The sequence below is a fragment of the Nothobranchius furzeri genome, chromosome 9, assembly GCF_043380555.1.
Source record: "Nothobranchius furzeri strain GRZ-AD chromosome 9, NfurGRZ-RIMD1, whole genome shotgun sequence".
In the NCBI taxonomy this organism is placed as follows: domain Eukaryota; kingdom Metazoa; phylum Chordata; class Actinopteri; order Cyprinodontiformes; family Nothobranchiidae; genus Nothobranchius; species Nothobranchius furzeri.
The window spans coordinates 54,231,105-54,244,720 of record NC_091749.1 but is presented as its reverse complement, the minus strand read 5'-3'; the positions used below and the strand labels follow the sequence as shown (position 1 = coordinate 54,244,720).

Below are 13,616 nucleotides of genomic sequence, written 5' to 3'. Positions count from 1 at the left end.
AAAAAGTTCTTACAGAAAATTTTGGCAGAGGGAAATTGTGGTGATTTGTGCATCTTAGAAAAAACTTTTCATGCACACCAACACTAAGATTATACAAAACTGATTCTGTGAGGTCTGGCAAATAAAATGAAATGTTTATGGTTTTTGTGGGATGTGAAAGTTGCCAGTAGAAATGTCATCAGCATTTTCAGCTCCAGTGGTCCATGTACGCCAAAACGGATGGCTATGAGTGCCAAGGAACAGTTGTCCTCTCTACTTGTTCCTGAATGCTGGCCCCTTGGTCTCTGCTCTGAGAAGAAAATCTTTGATTGAGGAAAATTTTAGCATTTTGGGTAAAGACAAGGGGAAATGGAAAGGAAAGCAGGACCTTTCCTCTACAGAGGGACAGAACAAACACGCCATCCACACAATCCCACCACTGTTGTAATGTTGAACTTGGCAGACTCCGTGACGGCAGGATGGCATCCCCCCACATTCACACTCCCACCATCCAGCTCCAAAAAGACCACACCCCCAGCTCAGACGGAGGGTCACTCATTAAGGTTAGCAGAGATGAAGAAGGCCTTTCATTGCAATTTTACTTCATAACTCCAAAACTTCAACTTCACCAAAGACTTTTTGTTTTCCTCTTTGTATATGTTCATCCCACACACGTGTGTTGCTGTTCGGGACTAAATGTTTGGTGCAGTAAAGGACATGAAGGTGGCATGCTGAAATCCAGTACTTGTAAATTTTAATCGAAAACCTTTGCTTGACTTTTAAACAAAAAAATTAAATTCAATAAAATGTTCGAGTACATAAAATTTAATGGAATATACACGTATAAGATATTAACGCTTAGGAAAACAGATTTCCTGGGCCCACAGAAAATATTTCCCATGTTTCCTTAAACACACACACACACACACACACACACACACACACACACACACACACACACACACACACACAGTTTTTTTAATGACTTGTGCACTGAATTTGACTGTATTGGTTTAATTCAAATGTAATTAGGTTAAACAAACAATTAGACTGAACTGGACTGAAAAACAAATACACAAATAGATGGCCTTGAATTAATTGAATATGTTGGAAAAGGCTTGCCAATTAGCACAATTGAATCAATCATTAAACCTCAAACCATTCTTCTGATGCTTAACTAGGCTTTGGAAAGCAAAAATCTGCAACCTTGAGGTATGTTGACACTCCCATGCCACATCCAGTGTGTTTTCTAACGACGTATTGATGGACTAATTAGAGCGAGTGAATAAACAGCAATGATTCACAGAACCTTTTGGGTGTGTTTCAGTAGAGAGGTGAGGTATGAAACATTTGTAAGCTTAAGGGTAATTTATAAAATTCATCTTCAATTTGAAAACCCCTTATGAAACACAAACAAAGCAATTGTAGTTTACTTTTGGTAATTGAAAAATACCTGAAAGGAAGTATTTCAAAAAAAAAAAAAAAAAAAAAAAAACGAAATAACTCTAAATCAGTGGTTCCCAAACTTATTTAGCCGCGCACCCCCTTCTATGTCCCGACCATGTCGACCCCCCCCCCCGCCCCCACATCGGGGCATGGCTCTATCTATCTATCTATCTATATATATATATCTATATATATATATAGATATATATATATATAGATATCAGATGTCACGCTAAACAGACAGGGTTAAAAAAATTCCCCATCACTTTCATTTTTTAAATAGTAATTAATAAACATTCGATACCATTACAATTTCCTTTGATTTCATTTTAAATAAATATTTAGAGTGCCCACGTAGCACATAAACAATGCAATTTAATGGTTTTCTTAAAGTAGGAACGTTTAACCTGTGGCAAGAGCTCTCTCCTTCCTTCTGTTTTGCTTAAACCTGAGCTGATCACCTACTTGTGCGTAATCAAATGTCTATAGGGGACAAGATATAGCCATGATGTTCACTTTTACCTCAGACCGACTTATTGCTGTTTTATGGTGTGGCTGAATCTGCGATCCGCTGCCACGATGACTGGAATAACAAATGGTGCAGTAACGTGAGTTGTGGTCAGGTTCATGAGGAGTCACTGGCTGGAGCGGACCCGACTCATCCCAGAAGCTAATATCTTAATTTGACCTTGAATGAAAAATAACCTCTTAAAAGTTTTTATCGTGGTGGAGGCAGCGTTCATTTCTGCCTTCAGTCTGACTGCGCGCCGGAGTTAAAGCAGCGTGCGCGCTTATTGAATCTGTGTGTGCGCACGTGCGCGCGGCACAGCCGCTCAAGCCACCGCGTCTCGTTATTGGCGCTATTTAAACTTCTGCCCAGCCCAGATGTGCTCACATGTGCACCCGTGAGCCGTGGTTCCGCTGGAACGCGTGTGACCTCTGACAGACGCACTCTGAACTTCAGATCTTCAGCGCGCTGTCAATAGCCTGAATGGGAATCATTTCTTGTTATTTTGTTACATCCACAATGTTCCGTGTGTGAGGTCTAGAATGTCAGAACACCTGCATGAGACAGGTGTTAATTACAATCTGCCAGAATGACTCACCACCTTCAGATTTCTCCAACACCGTTAAAAATGATCAAATACGGAACATATCGGCGTGCGCAGGCCAGAGTGCTGAAGCTCGGCGCATTGTTATCATGAAGTTAGGGCACATGTGGAGGACACGCGCGCGCAAAAATATACTTGTTGTCAATTACATTTATTGTGCCCACTTACTTTTTCTTTGGCCCACCCACAAATGAGTTTCTACAATAATGGTGACACATGACAGACTTCTCTGAGCTCCGCAGCCATTACACTTTTCACCTCGCGCACCCCCTAGCGGCAGCTCGCGCACCCCCAGGGGTGCGCACACCACACTTTGGGAATCCCTGAAATAAACACATTCAACACCACATGAAAGTGTAAATGTTGCTACCAAAAACTTCAGAGCTAATTACACATCTCAGCTGGAATCCATCTGTAAGAGTAAATGACACAATATTTAAGAATTTACAAAGAATTGAATCAAAATAACCAAAAGTCTTAACTGGGCTGGTTTTATTTGTTTTATGATCTTATCTGCATATTGTTGAAGTGAGCACATGTACAGTGGTGTGAAAAACTATTTGCCCCCTTCCTGATTTCTTATTCTTTTGCATGTTTGTCACACAAAATGTTTCTGATCATCAAACACATTTAACCATTAGTCAAAGATAACACAAGTAAACACAAAATGCAGTTTTGAAATGATGGTTTTTATTATTTAGGGAGAGAACAAAATCCAAACCTACATTGCCCTGTGTGGAAAAAGTAATTGCCCCCTGAACCTAATAACTGGTTGGGCCTCCCCTAGCAGCAATAACTGCAATCAAGCATTTGTGATAACTTGCTATGAGTCTTTTACAGCGCTCTGGAGAAATTTTGGCCCACTCATCTTAGCAGAATTGTTGTAATTCAGCTTTATTTGAGGGTTTTTCTAGCATGAACCGTCTTTTTAAGGTCATGCCATAGCATCTCAATAGGATTTAGGTCAGGACTTTGACTAGGCCACTCCAAAGTTTCCATTTTGTTGTTCTTCAGCCATGCAGAGGTGGATTTGCTGGTGTGTTTTGGGTCATTGTCCTGCTGAAGCACCCAAGATCGCTTCAGCTTTAGTTGACGAACCAATGGCCGGACATTCTCCTTCAGGATGTTTTGGTAGACAGTAGAATTCATGGTTCCATTTATCACAGCAAGCCTTCCATTTTCTGAAGCAGCAAAACAACCCCAGACCATCACACTACCACGTATGTTCTTTGTCTGAAATGCTGTGGTACTTCTACGCCAGATGCAACGGGAAATTTGCCTTCCAAAAAGTTCAACTTTTGTCTCATCAGTCCACAAGGTATTTTCCCAAAAGTCTTTGCAATCACTGAGATGTTTCTTAGCAAAATTGTGACGAGCCCTAATGTTCTTTTTGCTTAACAGTTGCTTGCGTCTTGGAAATCTGCCATGCAGGCCATCTTTGCCCAGTCTCTTTCTTATGGTGGAGTCGTGAACACTGACCTTAACTGAGGCAAGTGAGGCCTGCAGTTCTTTAGAAGTTGTCCTGGGGTCTTTTGTGACCTCTTGGATGAGTTGTCTCTGCACTCTTGGGGTAATTTTGGTCAGGCAGGTTCACCACTGTTCCATGTTGTTGCCATTTGTGGATAATGGGTCTCACTGTGGTTCGCTGGAGTCCCAAAGCTTTAGAAATGGCTTTATAACCTTTATCAGACTGATGGATCTAAATTACTTTTGTTCTCATTTGTTCTTGAATTTCTTTGGATCTTGACATGATGTCTAGCTTTTGGTCTACTTCTCTGTGTCAGGCAGCTCATAATTAAGTGATTTCTTGATTGAAACAGATGTGTCAGTAATAAAGCTAGGGGGTGGCTACAGAAATTGAACTCAGGTGCGAAACACCACAGTTGGGTTATTTTTTAACAGGGGGGGGGGGGGGGGGGGGGGGCAATTACTTTTTCACACAGGGCAATGTAGGTTTGGATTTTGTTCTGTCCCTAAATAATTAAAACCGTCATTTCAAAACTGCATTTTGTGTTTACTTGTGTTATCTTTGACTAATGGTTAAATGTGTTTGATGATCAGAAACATTTTGTGTGACAAACATGCAAAAGAATAAGAAATCAGGAAGGGGGCAAATAGTTTTTCACACCACTGTATGTATAAATGACTGTACTACTTTGTGTGTGTGTGTGTGTGTGTGTGTGTGTGTGTGTGTGTGTGTGTGTGTGTGTGTGTGTGTGTGTGTGTGTGTGTGTGTGTGTGTGTCTGTCTGCAGTTTAAACCACATCCAGACCCATATGTGTTCCAGAAAGAGGAAGCTGTCTGCAAAAGAGGAAAGATATTGAAAGAACAAACAAGATTTTAAAGGTATAATTTAAAGAAGCACAAATAATTTCTCATGGAGCACATTTTAATTGTTTTCTGTTCTTGAAGCTCTGCTAGTCTTACTTTTAACTACCTGTGAGAATATCGTTAAAACCAAACGTGTTTTAGGGTTTGACTTCCAAAGCAGGATTTACAACTCTTAATCTAATCCCACAAGACTTCCAATCCCAGTTTCCCAATTGAGATTTATTGGCCTAAAAACTAATTCAAGTTTTTTGGGATTGAGTGTTACCCAATCCAAATTTCTGATATTTTTTTAATTTGCTTACGCCATAATTAAAAAAAAAAATTCTAAAAACCATTTCACGACAACTTCTGAACGACACGTTTTGTAATATTTTTGAGATTAGAAGAAACTTTGTTGTACTTGATCTTCATGTAATTGGTGTTCCCTTTCAGCCGATTCACTCGGTACAATGAAGGTACAATGGGGACATCACACCCTCGTGTAAAGACAAATGAGCATGACAGCAAGTGGTGACCCCACCTTCCAACTAAAAGCCCCCAGCATCACAACATTTCTCAGTTCCTATGCTCTTCACCTCACTGATAACACGTAAGTACAAAGAAATTATTGTTAGCTATGCTATTAAAAAGTTGGTTTAACTGCTCGCTGGTGTTGATTCCGCTGCCTTCCGGTAAGCGTTCGCCCACCAAGCGCTCCGTTTTCATGGCTCTTTTAGCTTTCAGCCTCTATGCTCTTTCGCTTCTGCTGCTTCACTCTGTGTCTCGCCATGAGCACCGTGTTGGACTCCGCTAGGCGAAAGTCTGCTTTGCGTCCCTGTCCTCAGGGCTGTGGGTTTTTTTCTCCACGAGAAGCACCTGCACAAAGCCTGTCCTGTCCAGAGCGCTCTCAGAACCAGAGGAGTGCAAGTTTTGTCGCCAGCTGCATTGTTCCACGCTCGATTGGCATGTGAACTTCCTCCAACATGTGTCCTGGAGCAGTGTCTCCCAACCCTGGTCCTCGGAGCACACTGACCTGCATGTTTTCCATGTCTCTGCTTCAGCACACCTGATTTACATTGCCTCCTCAGGAGGACATCAAGTGCTGCAGATGCCGTTTAATCACTCATTCATTTAAGTCAGGTGTGTGGGAGCAAGGAAACACTGATATTTATAAGGGCAACATGGAAAACATGCAGGACAGTGTGCCTTGAGGACCAGGGTTGGAAAACACTGTCCTGGAGGATGCAGCGGGTATGCAGCAAGACCCAATGCTCTCAGAGTCGGCTTGAGTTCCCCTCTGCTAGCTGCGCAGATCATATGGAGGTGGCAGACAGGCTGACCGAATCTGCCCTGGAGATTATTCAGTTCTCTCGGGAGGAGGAGGATGAGGAGGACATGCTGGAAATTTATGTCAACAGTCACGACCTGCTGGAGGACAAGGAAACTGTCTATACGGTGGATTGTGTTACTGTTACCGCTGCTTCAACTCATCGGAAGGACACCTCTTTTCTTCCGCTTTGCCAACATGCTGCGGAGAAACTCGGAAGTGGACTAGCTTGCTCCTCCGCTGGCCCAAATGTGGTCCCGTTTTGTTGGTTTTTACCTTCCCACTGAACTGGCTGAGGTCAAAGACTTACCTTACCTTTTCTGGACTTTGTGGCCGAGCTTGTATCGTCCTAGGGGAAGCCACTGTCCAACCACGCAGAGGTGTCCGGCTATGGGCAGTTCATGAAACTCGATGGTGCAGAGAAATTGGAATTTGGGAACCTTCCCCCACGAAGCCCTGACTGGCAGCTTCTTTGGCCCTGACCAGTAACAGTGGGGTGAGTGGACCAGCTGTTTATCCTCTATGCAGTGCAGTGCAGGTATTCCGCCGCACAACTGGAGAGGTTTTACCGGGCCCAGGTCACCTCTGCCCTCGCACTCATCTCTGCCACCATGTTGCAGACCAGCTTAGCAATGTGTATGGCAGACATTGGTGCTCTGGCCCCACCCCGCAGCTTGCTGACCCCCTCACCAACGAGATGCGAGAACAAGAGGCTCGGAATGGTTAAACAAGCCATCATCTCGCCTCCCCCGCCTCAGACAGCAGTGGTGCCAGTGGCAGTGGTGAGCCCAAATGCTGGTCAATGACCCCAGGCCTTACCTCCCAGTCGGTCTATCTGGGGTGAGGGCCTTCCTGCGGGCTCACAGGAACGTGTTGCCAATCGTAAAAAGAAGAAACAACCATCCAGATCTCAGGATCAAGTTTGTTCAGGACTTGGACTCTGCTGAACTAAAATGACTCAGTTCCAGACCACAGTCTCAGCTGCACATCTTCGAGCGCATGTGCAGGGTAAAAGAACGCAGAGAAGTCCGCAAAACATTCAGAATGATAAGAAATTGTGCATGCTGAATTTATCAGCCAATTGGAGGCTCCCCCTAATGGTATGCGTGATTTTGAGCCAGCCAATCAGCCGGCAGTGGGTGTGTCGGCCCTGTTCAGCTCCAGGCAGACCGCCTCGGGAAGAGGGCTGAAAAGACGTCAGTTTTGCGCAGGAAAATCCAAGGCTACCTAAATGAGAACACTCCCAACCCGGTCCACGTGAAGTGGAGCCGATGCTAGTGTGAAATTGCTATATGCAACTTCATTTGTTACTTAGGAGAAAGGATCAGAATGTGTGTGTAACGTCCAGAAATGGTCAGTTTTCACCTACATATTGACCGACACAATATCCGGTCACCTACAGACCTAATTCCACTATCTGAGTGGAGTTTCTAACCTGCCTTCTAAAGCCCAGAAGATTCTGCAGCCCTTGTTGACATTTCAGGGGAAACGAGATGTATGTTCCCAAACAGAGCCTTCTTTTGATAAGACCGCATGACTGCTCACTCTCATGAAAGAGGAACATTTACAACTCGTAAGTTAAATAATCATTAAATAATAATATAGTTGAATAAACAAATTTTATATGAATACTAATGAAATGTTTTCAGTGTTTCCCCTAGGATTTTTTACAGCTGTAATGGTGGGCGGAGGGGGGGGGGGATTATGACACGTCTCACCTTTATGTTACTATTGTTTTATTAGACGCACTCCACTTTGAACTGCACCAATCCAGCAACTGCTGTATTTTAATAACTAGTATTAAAGGTGAATACACCAATATTTGCACAAGAATAATTTTTGTTTTAAACTCTCAGTGACACACTTTGCAGAGGGGGGGTGTTGACATTTAATTTTTCTTGGCGTCTGGAAAAACATCTCCTTCTGCCCCCCTTTATTTGACTTTCTGCCCCCTTTATTTTGGTCCAAGATCATTACTGGGCTGGCCCTATTAAAAACGTTCTACACCCCTGCTTAGTAGACTTAATGAAGTATTTTTAAGCCAGTATAAAAATGACTGAAACACTAATTTACATATTTGGCATTATTGACCAATATCTTTCATTTAATTTTTAAGAACATCAAGATGCATTACAGTGAACATTATAATAAAGTAAAGTTTTCTAGTGCAGAGGAGACAACCCATAGAAGCACTGATTTGATCTCATTTCAGAGAAAATAGAACAGGTCAGATGCACCTAATAAATAAAATTACTAACACAAACTCAGGAATCTGTTTCTTTGCTTCATTGTTCTGGTGCTGAAAATATCACTAATCTGGATCAAAGGAGATCCACAGATGAATGCATCTCTTATTTATTATTTGAAAATGAGTGGGTGTGGTTTACATCAATACATTATTTTAAGTCTGAAATTGATATGGAATGATCAGAAGTTGCTATGTGTATTGTTTATTTGAAAACTATTTACAGAGCAGCCTCAGAATTGAGATTAAATAGTTTTGATCACAATGGTAAAGGAACTATTACAGAACAAGTTTTTCAGTAAAATCAGAACATTAATATTTAAGTGCATGAATTAATACATCTGAACTCATGCAGTAGGAACTAGGAAATATGAAATACTTGAACCGATTTTATTTTAATTTGATTAAACTGATTTCTTCCCAACGTTGTTGGCATTTTTCCCACACACAGTTAAACAAAACAATGTTGATGTGTGTGTGTGTGTGTGTGTGTGTGTGTGTGTGTGTGTGTGTGTGTGTGTGTGTGTGAGAGAGAGAGAGTGAGATAGAGAGGGGGAGAGAGAGAGACGGGGGGGGGGGGGGGGGGGGGGGGGGTTAAAATAATTTTAAAAAACCCAACCGGAGCAGAGGCAGTGACCGACGCATGCCGTTTTCAGCTCTGTCTTGTCAAATGCACCACATACGTTACGAAAAAAGTAACTTTAAATATTCAACCGAAAAAGAGGCGAGCTTAAGAAAACCTAGGAAGTACCGAAGAAATGTGAGCAACAGTGAAGCAAGCACAAAGATCCGTTACTGTCTGTGTGTGTGCGTGGGGCGGATCAGAGTTTTGTGTGTAGGGAGGGGCGGGCGCTCCATGTGACTGGCCAATCACAGAGCGTGAAGGCAGTCAGTTACCCAATGAGGATTTTTCTTCAGCACGATTACAGATATTTACGAGTTTTACTCGTTTCATGTTCGTATTCATCAAAAATGCTTTATCCGCGGCTCATCCCTAGCTGTAACCACCCTGCCATGCCTCCTCCTCCTTGCTGCCTGCCGGCTGTGATCACAAGCAACAACAGAGTAGTTCCCGCTGCTTCTTCGGGAAACAGTGCAAAAAAAATAATAATAATAATTCTATAAAATGGGATCTTGCAGGCGTGGCGCTGGGATTTCTGCCGTGGCAGGCCGCCACGGCTACGCCTATGTAAGGGAAACACTGGTTTTGAATAATCTGTGCTTAAATTACTGAAGTGGAAAGAATATTAGTATTACATTGAAAGATTAACAAGGATGAAATGAAATATGACCCATATATTTAATCAGCACACTGACTGGACAAAACACATTCACCATATCTCAATGACGCAAGTTATAGTTAACGTCACTGCACATAGATGTTTTCTTATCCACAAAATCAGCATCTTCATATCTGAGGGAGGTGTGTATCTGAGTTTGTTGGCAAACCCCTTTACAGGGCAAGTTCTGATTTATCAATACACCAAGATATGGCCATTATTTAAAACAGCATCACTTCCCGAGTAATTTAGTTGAGCTAACTCTTACTGACCATCGGAGGGAAACTTGCTCCCATCGTATCTTTGACAAGCCATCAAAAACCTGTTGCATGTTACAGCTGGGGCTGCAGCTATCGACTATTTTTGTAATCGAGTACTCTATTGAATATTCTATCGATTAATCGAGTACTCTAATAAATTACCCTTTTGCGTTTGTAAACCATTATATCAAACAGCATTTTATAAAATATGAAAGACCTCTTAAAATGAGCAATTGCCAGTTATTCTTCAAGTTTTATTCAAAATTAGTTTTCAAAACTTCAGCACTTCAACTTTACTTTACAGTAAACAAATGCGAGCGGTTGCGGCCCAAACAGCACCAGAACCGCTAACGGCGCATGCGCAAACATGGCTCGCCAGCATTTCCCTATTAACACACGTCCGTTTTAATTTCTACACTTTTTTTCCTCACACTAACAAGGATTGTCGAGAAAGCATGTTTGCCGTGGTTATGTCAAATTACACTGATCACACAACATTTATTTACTTTCTTTCGTTTCCCTCCGTCACTCTCATAAATACCTGTGTCCTTCTGCAGCAATCCCGAGGGACAACGGACATCAATAACAACACAGTAAAAAGTCAGACGTGTTGTAAAAACTGCTATTTTTAGCACATTTTAAGACTGACGTGTTGCTACCAGATGCACAGTGTGAGCTGAAACTGAGTGCTACAAATGAAAAAGTCGCACAGTGTCCACAGAATATATAGAAATACAGGCTAAAATGCATTATCTTACAGAGGCTCCGAGTCCGCTTGCAGAAGAGACATTTACATGTGGATGTATCCTGGTCAGGTGCTGCAGCATCGAGGATGTGGTGTTGTGGTAGGCTAAATCCATTTTACAGTATTTAAACTGGAGTACGTTTTCCGCCTTACGACGTGAAAAATGGTCCCACACCTTTGACATTTTCTGTCTTTTTCGCACTCCACCGGGGTCCACGTTGTCCGCCATGGCTTAAGCGAAAGTTAAGGTTTTTTTTTTTTTGAGAAAGTTAAGTTACATTCGCCACTCGCGTGTGCATTTAGTGCAGTATGTATGTGCGTCACTTATTTCGGTCCGGGTGAAACATGACCCCGGGTGATTGCAAAGCCATGAATTAATTAAACATGAATTAAACGAAGCCTCGAGGCAGAGAATTTGACTCGAGGATTTTTTGTACTCGAATTATTCGAGGTACTCGAGGAATCGTTTCAGCCCTAGTTACAGCTGAATGTAAATGGTTCCTTCAGAACAAAGCTGAACCAACTTCAACTCCTTAAGAAATATTCCTAAGACGAAAATAACAACTGTTGTGACCTGAAGACATCCCAAGACCGGTCAAGTCGGCACTGTGGTTTCTTCTACGGACTTCGGTACCTCTGGGGTCCCCGGACCTTAACATTCCGGATCTACCACGGGGGTCTTCGATCACACATCATCACACCTCACATTCCATCCACTTAGATCCATTCATCACATAAAGTGTTTCCTAGTTGTCATGGTTTTAATTGTTTAGAAAATAAATTCTTACTTTTTATAAACTTGACTGTCTGAATTGATACGAAGTGTGTTTGATCACTGAAAAGGCAAAGAATCCTAATTCTTCTGATTAAACATTCAAAGACCAATCAGACTGACACTGTATTTATATAGAATATCACAGCTTATTGGTCATAAGTAAAGGTAATATATTGAGCTTAAAAGCAACAGTATTTACCCCTACATGTGCTACATAGATTTTAAAGAGTTTCCAGGGTGCACTACAACATGTAAACAAAAACACACAAGAGTGAAGCATTAACCTGACACTGATGGCTTCTTCAATGCACATGACACACACACATGTACACCCACACATTCCTGAGTCAACCTTCCACCACCTCTTAAGTCTAAGGTTGAGTGTGAAATACCACAAGAGGATGGTTGATGGGCATCTAACTCCTTAACTTGCCGCCTTCCAAAGGAACTTTGAGCCTAACTGGTAAGTCAGTTAGTACATCAGGTCCAATAGAAATAAGTTTTTTTTATTAATCCAACACCAAACTAAAAAGCAGTCACAAGACCCCAGGCCTGTGTTCGCTGAGGCACGCAACCAACTATGACTTCCAGCAACTGATTGTGGATCGAATTGAGGATAAACCCGTTCCCTTAAAATTAAACTGCACGATACGATTACATACTCATCTTCCACTAAATAAAGACCAGGCTTATTTTTGGCCTTCATCTGTTCCACTGGGCCAGTAATAAGGATGGCAAGCTGAGGGGGGCATGGGTGGGACCATGCTCCAGCATTGCATACATGCACACACAGACTTGCAGGTAAATCCATACTAAATATTCAGTTTTTGTTTAAACCCCAGACAGTAAAAAGAAAACTGCTGTTTAGAATAGAATTTGAAAATCTTAGATGTACAGCATCAATTGCTCTCAAGAGTAAAATAGCATCAATAATCAAATGACCAGTCAATTATCATGTGTTTAACTCTTTCACAATTATTTATCTTAGTAAACATTTTATTTGTTCTATCAAAAAAATCTGTTCAGTCGTCCCTTTATCCTTTCGTCAGTCTCTCCTCTTTGTCCCCGTCGTAGCCTCTCACCTTCCTCAGTCCCTACCCTCTGCCATAACATGACACTTTCTCACAACGAGCGCCTGACTCTGCTGAGTTGTTTCCCTGTGTTGCTCCACTGTTGCCATGGTGAGACTCCCCATGTGTATGCAAGAGTGTGTGTGTGTGAGAGAGAGGAGAGAGAGAGAGAGAGAGAGAGAGAGAGAGAGAGAGAGAGAGAGAGAGAGAGGCTTATAGGCCAACATTAGTGTAAACTGCAGCACTAAAACTAGTGTAAGAAACCAGGTCTGAGTGCTAAAAATGTGTATTTAAGCACACAGACTTTAGTATAAAACTAAGCTCCTCTGATGGGTGTGCGTGTGTGAGTGCGTATGAGCGTGTATGCCTGTCTGTGTTATAGTAGTTAAAAACGCATGTGCAGCAGATGTAGAAATGCAGAAATGGTGGTCAAGGTCATGGGAGGGCCCAATCTATCTGGCAGTGGTTTCCTGGTGTGGCACTGTGGCATCATGGGATCTATGGACACACACACGGACACACGCACACACACACACGCACACGCACACACACACAAACACACACACACACACACACACACACGCACACACACACACGCACACGCACATGCGCACACACACACACACACACACACACACACACACACACACACACAGTTCACAAATGCTTGGTGTTTGCCCAGCACATCAGGGAGGGCAGCAAGAGCCAGGGGGCTGGTTGACTGTTTGTTTAAACAAGGTCAATACATGTGCATGCTCTCTCACACTCACACACACGTTTACTGTATACAGCATGAGGGCTGTATATGGCCTGGTTAGACTAGTCCAGGCTCAATTCCTTTTATTCCTACTCCATCCTCTCTCACTTTCACTCACCTCTCTCTCTCTTCTTCACCTCTTCTCAGCAACTTTTTAAAACTGTTTGCAAAGCCCGATTACTACAAATGAGAGACAAGCATCCAATATGTTTACATCAAATACAGCCTTGGGGCAAGGCAACATTTGTACACGGCTCCTCTCTGCTGCGTCTCCTCATTTTAACATGGTCTGGAGAGTCAGGGTGTGAGG

General features: G+C 42.4%; 1 protein-coding gene across 1 annotated transcript in view; it reads right to left on the bottom strand.

The window, feature by feature from the left end:
• The window catches only part of nfatc3a (nuclear factor of activated T cells 3a), a 75,585-nt gene that overhangs the window by 17,224 nt on the left and 44,745 nt on the right, over positions 1-13,616 (bottom strand).